This window comes from Nicotiana attenuata, unplaced genomic scaffold (assembly GCF_001879085.1).
Source record: "Nicotiana attenuata strain UT unplaced genomic scaffold, NIATTr2, whole genome shotgun sequence".
Taxonomy (NCBI): Eukaryota; Viridiplantae; Streptophyta; class Magnoliopsida; order Solanales; family Solanaceae; genus Nicotiana; species Nicotiana attenuata.
The window spans coordinates 1-8,615 of NW_017676165.1; the positions used below are offsets into that span (position 1 = coordinate 1).

Below are 8,615 nucleotides of genomic sequence, written 5' to 3' on the forward strand. Positions count from 1 at the left end.
CTGACGAGGAGATAATGCATGTTGAAGATTAGACAAATCGAGAAGTCAGGATGGAAATGTCTTTGATGGAGCTGCCAACGCCAAGGGTGTTGGGATAGGAGCAGTACTGATTTCTGAGACAGGGCAACACTACCCTGTCACTGCTCAACTTCGTTTCATTGCACCATACATGGCTGATACGAGGCGTGTATCTTGGGTTTGAGATTAGCTATAGACATGGGTGTCCAGGAAATCTTGGTCATGGGTGACTCGGATCTTCTGGTACACCAGATTCAGGGTGAATGGGAGACACGAGATTTGAAGCTCATTCCGTATCGGCAGTGTTTGCATGAACTTTGTCAACGGTTTCAATCAATAGACTTCATGCATATTCCAAGGATTCACAATTAGGTTGCCGACGCTTTGGCCACTTTGGCGTCAATGTTGCATCATCCAGACAAGGCTTATGTGGATCCGTTATAGATTTAGGTCCGAGATCAGCATGCCTATTGTAATATGGTGGAAGAAGAGCTTGATGGTGAGCCGTGGTTCCATGATATCAAAGAATATCTCCAGATGGGAGTATACCCAGCACAAGCTACAGGGGATCAAAAGAGAGCAATTCGACGCTTGGCAAGCGGATTTTTCTTCAGTGGAGGAGTGTTGTACAAGAGAACTCCAGATCTTGGATTGTTGAGATGCATGGATGCTAAACAGGCTACAGTTATCATGGCTGAGGTACATGCGGGAGTTTGCGGACCTCATATGAGTGGATATGTATTGGCAAAGAAGATTCTCCGAGCAGGTTATTATTGGCTTACTATGGAACGGGATTGCATCAGTTTCGTGCGCAAGTGTCATCAATGTCAGGTACATGGAGATTTGATTCATTCTCCACCATCTGAATTGCATACAATGTCAGCACCATGGCCGTTCGTTGCTTGGGGAATGGATGTCATTGGACCGATCGAGCCAGCGGCGTCAAATGGGCACAGGTTCATTCTGGTAGCTATTGATTATTTCACTAAGTGGGTGGAGGCAAAAACCTTCAAATCTGTGACCAAGAAGGCAGTGGTTGATTTCGTGCATTCGAATATCATCTGTCGGTTTGGGATCCCGAAGGTAATCATCACAGACAACGGTGCCAATCTCAACAGTCATTTGATGGCCGAGACATGTCAGCAGTTTAAGATCACGCACCGCAACTCCACACCATATCGTCCTAAGGCAAATGGAGCAGTCGAAGCAGCTAACAAGAACATCAAGAAAATACTTCGGAAAATGGTAGAGGGGTCGAGGCAATGGCATGAGAAGTTACCTTTTGCCTTGTTGGGCTATCGCACTACCATCCGCACTTCAGTAGGGGCGACTCCCTATTCGCTGGTGTATGGAACTGAAGCAGTAATACCCGCAGAGGTTGAAATCCCGTCCCTTCGGATCATCGCCGAGGCGGAAATTGATGATGTTGAATGGGTTAAAGCCCGCTTGGAACAACTAAGTTTGATTGATGAGAAGAGATTGGCAGCAGTGTGTCACGGTCAGTTGTACCAACAGAGAATGGCAAGAGCATATAACAAGAAAGTGCGTCCGCGGAAGTTTGAAGTAGGACAGTTGGCGTTGAGACGTATCCTACCTCATTGGGCTGAGGCAAAAGGAAAGTTCGCCCCAAACTGGCAGGGGCCATTTGTCGTAACCAGAGTGTTGTCCAATGGCGCTTTATATTTGACAGATGTGGAAGGAAAATGTGTAGAAATGGCTATCAACTCTGACGCAGTCAAGCGATACTATGTATGATTTCTTGGTTTAATTGTACTTTATTGTATTTGGCATATTTTTGAGATTGAAATGACGAAGGCATTTTGTTCTGCTATCCAAACACTTTATCCTTTGTTACCCCTCTTGAGCCTCATTTACTTTCTTTCGTACCCCTCTTTCGGAATCAATAACAACTCGGAAGCTCGAGCAAGGCAAAACAGTGAAGAAATAAGAAACCACAGTCCAACGGAAAGAAAAAAGAAAAAAAAGAGAAGAGAAAAGAAAAAAAAAAAGAAAAGAAGAAAAGAAAAAAGAAGAAAAGAAAATGAAGAAAAGCAAAAAAGAAATGAAAAGAAGAATGAAAAGAAAAATAAAGGAAAGAAAAATGAAAAGAAAGAAAAGAAGGTGGAAGAAAAGGAAAGATTGTAACAGCAAAGTAATTCCTCTGACCTGAACTCGACTTGATCCCGAAAGGGTACGTAGGCAGCCTCTCCTTGGGGTTCAGTCACATCAAAACAAAATTCCAAAAGTCCCCACGAAAGGAACTGGGGCAGCAGTTATGGTTGTGCAAGGAAGTTGATTCCGAAAGTTGTAGTTGCGAACCCATATTGAATTGTTTTAGAGCCTTTTATACCCTTTCTTCCTAACCCTATCCAAAAGCCTGCATTACGGTCCAAAGAAAGACATTTCGATCAATCTTCAGGAAGTACCAATACGAGCAAGTCGAAGTGATTCACATCAGGGGCAACACTCCGGTGCAAGGGAAAAATAAAAAATGAGAGAGTCTTATCGGTGAAAACCCTACGGGCACCGTAAGGCGAAGTGAGTTGAGAGAAATCAAAATGAGAGAGTCTTATCGGTGAAAACCCTCACGGGCACTGTAAGGCGAAGTGAGTTGAGAGAAATCAAAATGAGAGAGTCTTATTGGTGAAAACCCTCACGGGCACCGTAAGGCGAAGGTGAGTTTTCAGGCAAAAGAGACATGTCCGTGGTCAAAAGATGCTCAGGATATTGCAAGACGAGCAAGGTTTGGGTTTGGATAAAAAACAGGTTGTGAAAGTCCGGAACAGCAAATGTGGCGATCGAAGTTGATTGGTAGACAGACTGGGTTGATTAATCCAAAATGCATGGCATGCTCAATGGTACCAGCTGTTCCACTCAGATAAGTTTCATTCTCTCCTTTCTTCATCACAAATCATCCGTTCTCGGATTCTCTTTATCTTAAACCCTTGAGGTCATTGCATTTCATTCTTTTGAGGTCTATCTCTAGGATGTTTCAGTGTCAGTTCTGTTCGAAACAAAGTAGGGAATATCAAAGTTAACTACCAGCTTCTTAGTGGCACAGATAGGGCCAGAGTATATCAAAGATGGCCAAAAGCAAAGGAAATCATAAAGGACCACTGGAAGTTTCATTGTTGGATTAGTTGGATAATTGTGGGGAAGAAGTGAAATACCAAAAGAGGGGTTGGAAACACAAAAACAACAATATGGGATAGAACACTTGGGTCATCAGAGTCAAGGGGTTGAAATTCGGTCAGGAATTCAAGGGGATTCAAGGCAAGGCCAGGAAAGCGGGACGGAGTGAAGCCCAGCAGCAGGAATGTACTTAGCAAGAATGCCAGCAACTAGCCACCATTTTTAAAATTGACAAGATTTTTCTTTGATTGAAACAGGGGCAGAAATTTCGTTCATTTCGGAGAAACCCTCCTCAAGGAAAGGCAGGCACCAGACATGTTTGACGGTAAGTTTTCAGGACCCTCCTGGAAAATGGGACTTAGTTTAAATTTCAAAGCAATCATGAGTAGCATAATTTAGCATAAATATACCCCAAGGAACATAAGTTGGTTTCAAAGTTGCCTGTTTAAGATAGGACTCAATTAGGAGTTGTCAGGACCCTCCTGAATAATGGGACACAGTTTTAAGATCTCCCTTAGATAGCAAGATACTGTTGTAGGATAGTATAATTCAGCCGTAGAATTGGCACTCCTAAGATAGGACATGAATTTTGATTTTCAGGACCCTCCTGGATAATGGGACGTAACTTTAAGGTCTGCTTAGATAACAAGATATAGATAACAAGGTCTGCTTAGGTTAAAACTGTTTTTTTAACTAGAAGTTGTCAGGACCCTCCTGGANATACTTTTCAAGTTCAGCAGTCAGGAGCCCACCTGGAGAACAAGGGAAGTACAATTCCAATTTTAGCTTTTAATATCTGATAACATGCTGCACCCGGTCACCAAAGTGGGGCAGAAAATTTTCTTTGTTTGTTTTGTTGCAGTCAGGAGCCCACCTGGAGAACAAGGGAATGCTTTTCAAGTTCAGCAATAAGGAGCCCACCTGGAGAACAAGGGAACACATTTCAAGCTTCAGCAATCAGGAGCCCGCCTGGAGAATAGAGGCATACATTTCAAGTTTCAGCAATCAGGAGCCCGCCTGAAGAACAGAGGAATACCGTTCAATACAGCAATCAGGAACCCGCCTGGAAAGCAGGGAATACATTCGAGTTCAGCGGTCAAGCATCACCCGGAGAAAGGAAAACATCTCAAAGTGTAGTCAGCAGTCAGGCAGCCACCTGGAGAAAGGGCAAAACATCTCAGATCACAATTCAAGGCAGCAACAAAAGGATGTCGCCGAGGAGAATACAATACAACAAGGCAACGAGAAATACAAGATCAAGTTTGAAGATATAGATAGGATCTTTTGTAATTCATAGCTCATAGCTTAGTCTAGTTTCTTTTTATTTTTGACATGGTGTAATAAGGGGGTTCGGTAAGCAGTAGCAACAGTAGCAACAACAGTGAAATCACAGCTTCTCGGTAGTCCCAGCTACCAAAACTTCCAGAACTACACTGACATGATTCCTTTATAGCCAAGGATATGTAGGCAACCTCTGAAGCAAGGTTCGGTCAGACTCTTCCAAAAAATGCTTCTCATGGAGTTTCAAACGGGCAAAAATCCCTCATATTGCTCACTTTATCTTTGCCCGAAAACTCTTCATGTTTTCGAGCAAAGAGGGGCAGCTGTAAGCACGTGATTTTTGCCCTATACAAGATACTCCTACAAAATCCAAGAAAGTAGATTTTTCTAATTATTTACCATTTCATAGGATTTTGTAGAATTTTTATCTTGTGCACGTTTAAGTCATAAAAAAAATCAAAAATATCATGCGTGGCATTTAGAATTTATTTTTACATTTTTAGGACTAATCGGAAGTTATTGGTTTTATAATAATAGAAAATCACAAAAATACTTCATTTTTACACTTTTGCCTTTTATTTTTAGGTTATTGATTTTTCTCTTTTGATTTAGGATTAAATAGCTTTTATAGTTTTGTAATTAGTTAATTAGTTCAATTTCAAATTTTTAGATAATCGAGGATTTAATTTCTAGAATTTTTAATTAAAAAAAAAAAGAGGGAAAATAAGAAGAGAATTTGAAGGTGGGTTTTTAATTCAAATTGGGTTGTTCTTACACCTAAAATTTATCCAAAACCCACCAACTAGCCTAAAATAAGACCTTCCCCCACATGAGACCTTCCCGCCTAAAGACCTTCCCCCACATGAGACCTTCCCCAAAAAATATTCCCCACATAAAACCTTCCCCCACGTGACCCTACCCACCATATATACACACAAAAAGGGAGATCTGAAAGGGGACCCAAAAAAAAAAGAAGAGAACACTCCTTTCTCTCTGGAAGACCAACAACAACGCCTGTCTCTCGCTCCAAAAGGCTAGAAGACGCCGAGACCACTCCCAAGAGAAAGATTGGACTTCTCTTCACCAAAAACCATATCCTAAATCTCCACTGAAATACCTTCGAGATACCATGCAGAAACTCACTAAAACCAGCTCAAAAACCAGCCGAAATACCTCTGAAAAATGCCATTGAAGCAGCTCCGAAGCGTCCCCATTAATCGTGTCGAAGCTCTGTTACCCGAGGTCGCCGGCGAGCCTTTTTTTGGCAGCCTTCGCTATTGCTCTTCTCTACTGTTGCATCACCTCTGCCATTTCTGAGTGTTCGAGTTTGGTTCAAAATTTAGAAGCTGAAGTTGTGTTTCGCTGTTTCTACTTCCGTTGACCTCCGTTCGAGTTAGTTTATGTCGTTATCTGGCCTATTCTAGCTTGTTCTCTAGTCGATCAGGTTAGTTCTGAAATTTTTCTGTCTTGTGCTTACACTAAACAAATAAAACGGTTGAGTTCATGCTTAGCTTCGAGGATTTGCTCGATTTCTGATTTCTGTGTTATTTTCATGAAGCATGATGCCTTTTTTTTTTTGATTAATTCGGTCCCTATTTTCTTGGTAAGAATGCCGTGCTGGTTTATGCAACCGTACAAGTTTAATTACATTTTTTTTGTTGAGAATGGGTTGAACCTTTGTTTAATGGTGGCGGATCTGCATAGTTTTCTCTCTCTGTTCTGTGATTCAATTGTTAATAAGGGTATTAAATCCTCAGTGGGAAAACTTAGCAGTGCCTTTGTTTGGTGCTAAATAGAAAGAAAGGGAATAATGCATGCTATTACTGTAATATTTTCCTAACAGTGCTCATGTTGAAAATTTGAACATTATTTTTAAATACTGTTGTTAGTGTCACACCTCCTTTTTTACACACCTACCTCGAAGGATAAATGTATAAGGGAGTTTTTCCATTTAAAGTGACATTATTCGAAATGGGATTATTTATTTGTTTTTAGAGTCGCCACTTGGGAAAGAATTGGCTTTTGGTGTCCCAAGTCACCGATTTAATTTGAATCCCAAATCGAGAAAAAATTCGACTTCCCAATTGGAGTCTGCGAACCAGAAATTCTGAATACGGAATTCTGTTGACCCGAGGGAAGGTGTTAGGCACCCCCGGATCCCGTGGTTCTAGCACGATCGCTTAAATTATTATAATGGCTAAAATCTGATTTTTATACAAGTTTTAACTTATGTGCAAATTACCATTCAAAGATAAAGACAAAAAGCTACAATTAATTCTTATAACTAGTCATGCAACCCTTTAACCTTGAATTAAAAATGCTACGACTAATGAACAGGAAACGATCCACTCCTTTTAAGAAAAACTTGATGGCTTCAATCCAATGCAATATTTCTAAGATTTAACATCACACACACAAAGAGATAGCTGAGGCTACTTCATTTGAAGATGGAAACACAAAAAACATCATTGATAAAACAAACATTAGCACTCCTTTCGATTCAGATTATTCCAACCAATAACATGTACATATCAAATATAAAGCTTAATTTACACCTACACATATTGAAAGCTGGATAGAAAGCTTACCGAAGCTGGATTAATTTTCTTTTGAGGCTGGTCTTCTCTTTCGTTTTTAATGAGACTGTCGTCCCTTCATGTGTGTTTGCGGCTTTTTTTTTTTTTTTTTGTATTGTTTTCCGAGTCCAACTTGGTTTCGAAGGTGAGGCACAGACGTTTCTACGCAAAAGCAGCTTCAATCTGGAATTACGACAGCTTGAACATACGACTTCTCACAAACCCAGCAAAAAGGAAATCACATAGCTCTTCTTCCCCATTCAATTCTTCCAAGATTTATAAAGACAGCTTGAGCAAATTTTAAATTGCAACTTCATATACATGAAATTTGGTTTAATACCCCAGTAATCACTCAACAGTTGAATCAACAGCAAAATCGACAACAATCAACAACACGTGAAAAAAAAAAAAAAACTCCATCAAAAAGCCAACAATCTTTTATTTAATTGAACTGGAATGAAATCACAAATGAGATGTACAAGCTCGAGAACTCGTGACAAACGGAACCGGCGGCGAACTCGACTCGATCGGAACGGAATGTCGCTGCAACCGACCTCGTCAGCGTCTATTTTTGTGACTGGTTTTAGGTCTTTTGTATTTTTGGCTTTTTCTTTGATCTTTTCAGAGGACCAACGGTGGATAGCTCTTATGTGACTATGTGAGGAAGACCAAGTCAAAAGGGGTGGGGATCCCTGATTTTCAGAATTGCGGCGCTCTTCATTAGAGTCTCCTCAGAGTATAGGCGTTACTTTTTGTATGTGCATATGGTGTGTTTGTGGTGTAGATAGTATTATATAGGGTAGGGATTAGGTTAGGGGTATGGGCCTAGGAACTATGAGCTAGGGATTTTGGGCCAAGATTAAAAAATGGACTATAAGATTTATAAAAATGGGATAAACCAACCTAAAACTAATTCTTTCTTCTAAAATTATGTACAATTATAATATAAAAATATAAGACTAATTTTAATTAATTGAACTAACTATAAAACATAAAACTACTTTTTTTTTTGTGTTTTCAAGATTATAAAAATAAAGATAGGGTACTATTTTGGTAATTTTTTTTTAAGATTAAAAATGACTATAAAATAATAATAAACCTATTTTTTTGTAATTTTTCATTTTCTTGTAATAAAATAAAGTAAAATAGTAAAAATTAGTTGAAATGGCAATATTAGGCCTAAACTAAATATTTACATGCTAAAATGGGTAAAATTTCGTGGAGGGTCAAAAATCACATGTCAACAGCTGCCCCTATTTGACTGGAAACGCGAAGAGTTTTCAGACAAAGAATTACTAGACAGATTTTTTGACCCGACCCTTATTTAAGGAGAGCAAAAACTAAGAGGAGGGAGAATGTGACCGGGCCCTGGTATCTGAGCTGCCTACATATCCTTGGCTATAAAGGAATCAGGCCACGTGTAGTTCAGAAATGAATGAGATGATGGAGTACCGAGGTTGAGAGCCGAGCGAGGTGCCATCGAGGTTCCGGTCCGCGGTCCCGTTATTACATCAAAATCAAAAATGAAAAAGACTAACTAAGCCTATCAGCTACGAGTTACAAGTTCCTATCTATGAGTCTTCTGAAACTTGATCTTGAGTCTTGGTT

General features: G+C 40.0%; 1 long non-coding RNA gene across 2 annotated transcripts in view; it reads right to left on the minus strand.

Annotated features, from left to right (window-relative positions):
- Nucleotides 1-6,854: 6,854 nt before the first annotated feature.
- The window catches only part of LOC109220813, an 11,792-nt gene continuing 10,031 nt past the window's right edge, over nt 6,855-8,615 (minus strand). The window contains exon 2 of one of the 2 annotated variants that reach the window (XR_002067154.1): nt 6,855-7,273. This is a non-coding gene — a long non-coding RNA (uncharacterized LOC109220813). Of the gene's footprint in view, nt 7,319-8,615 lie in introns of both variants that reach the window. The other variant, XR_002067153.1, reaches the window with a different exon arrangement.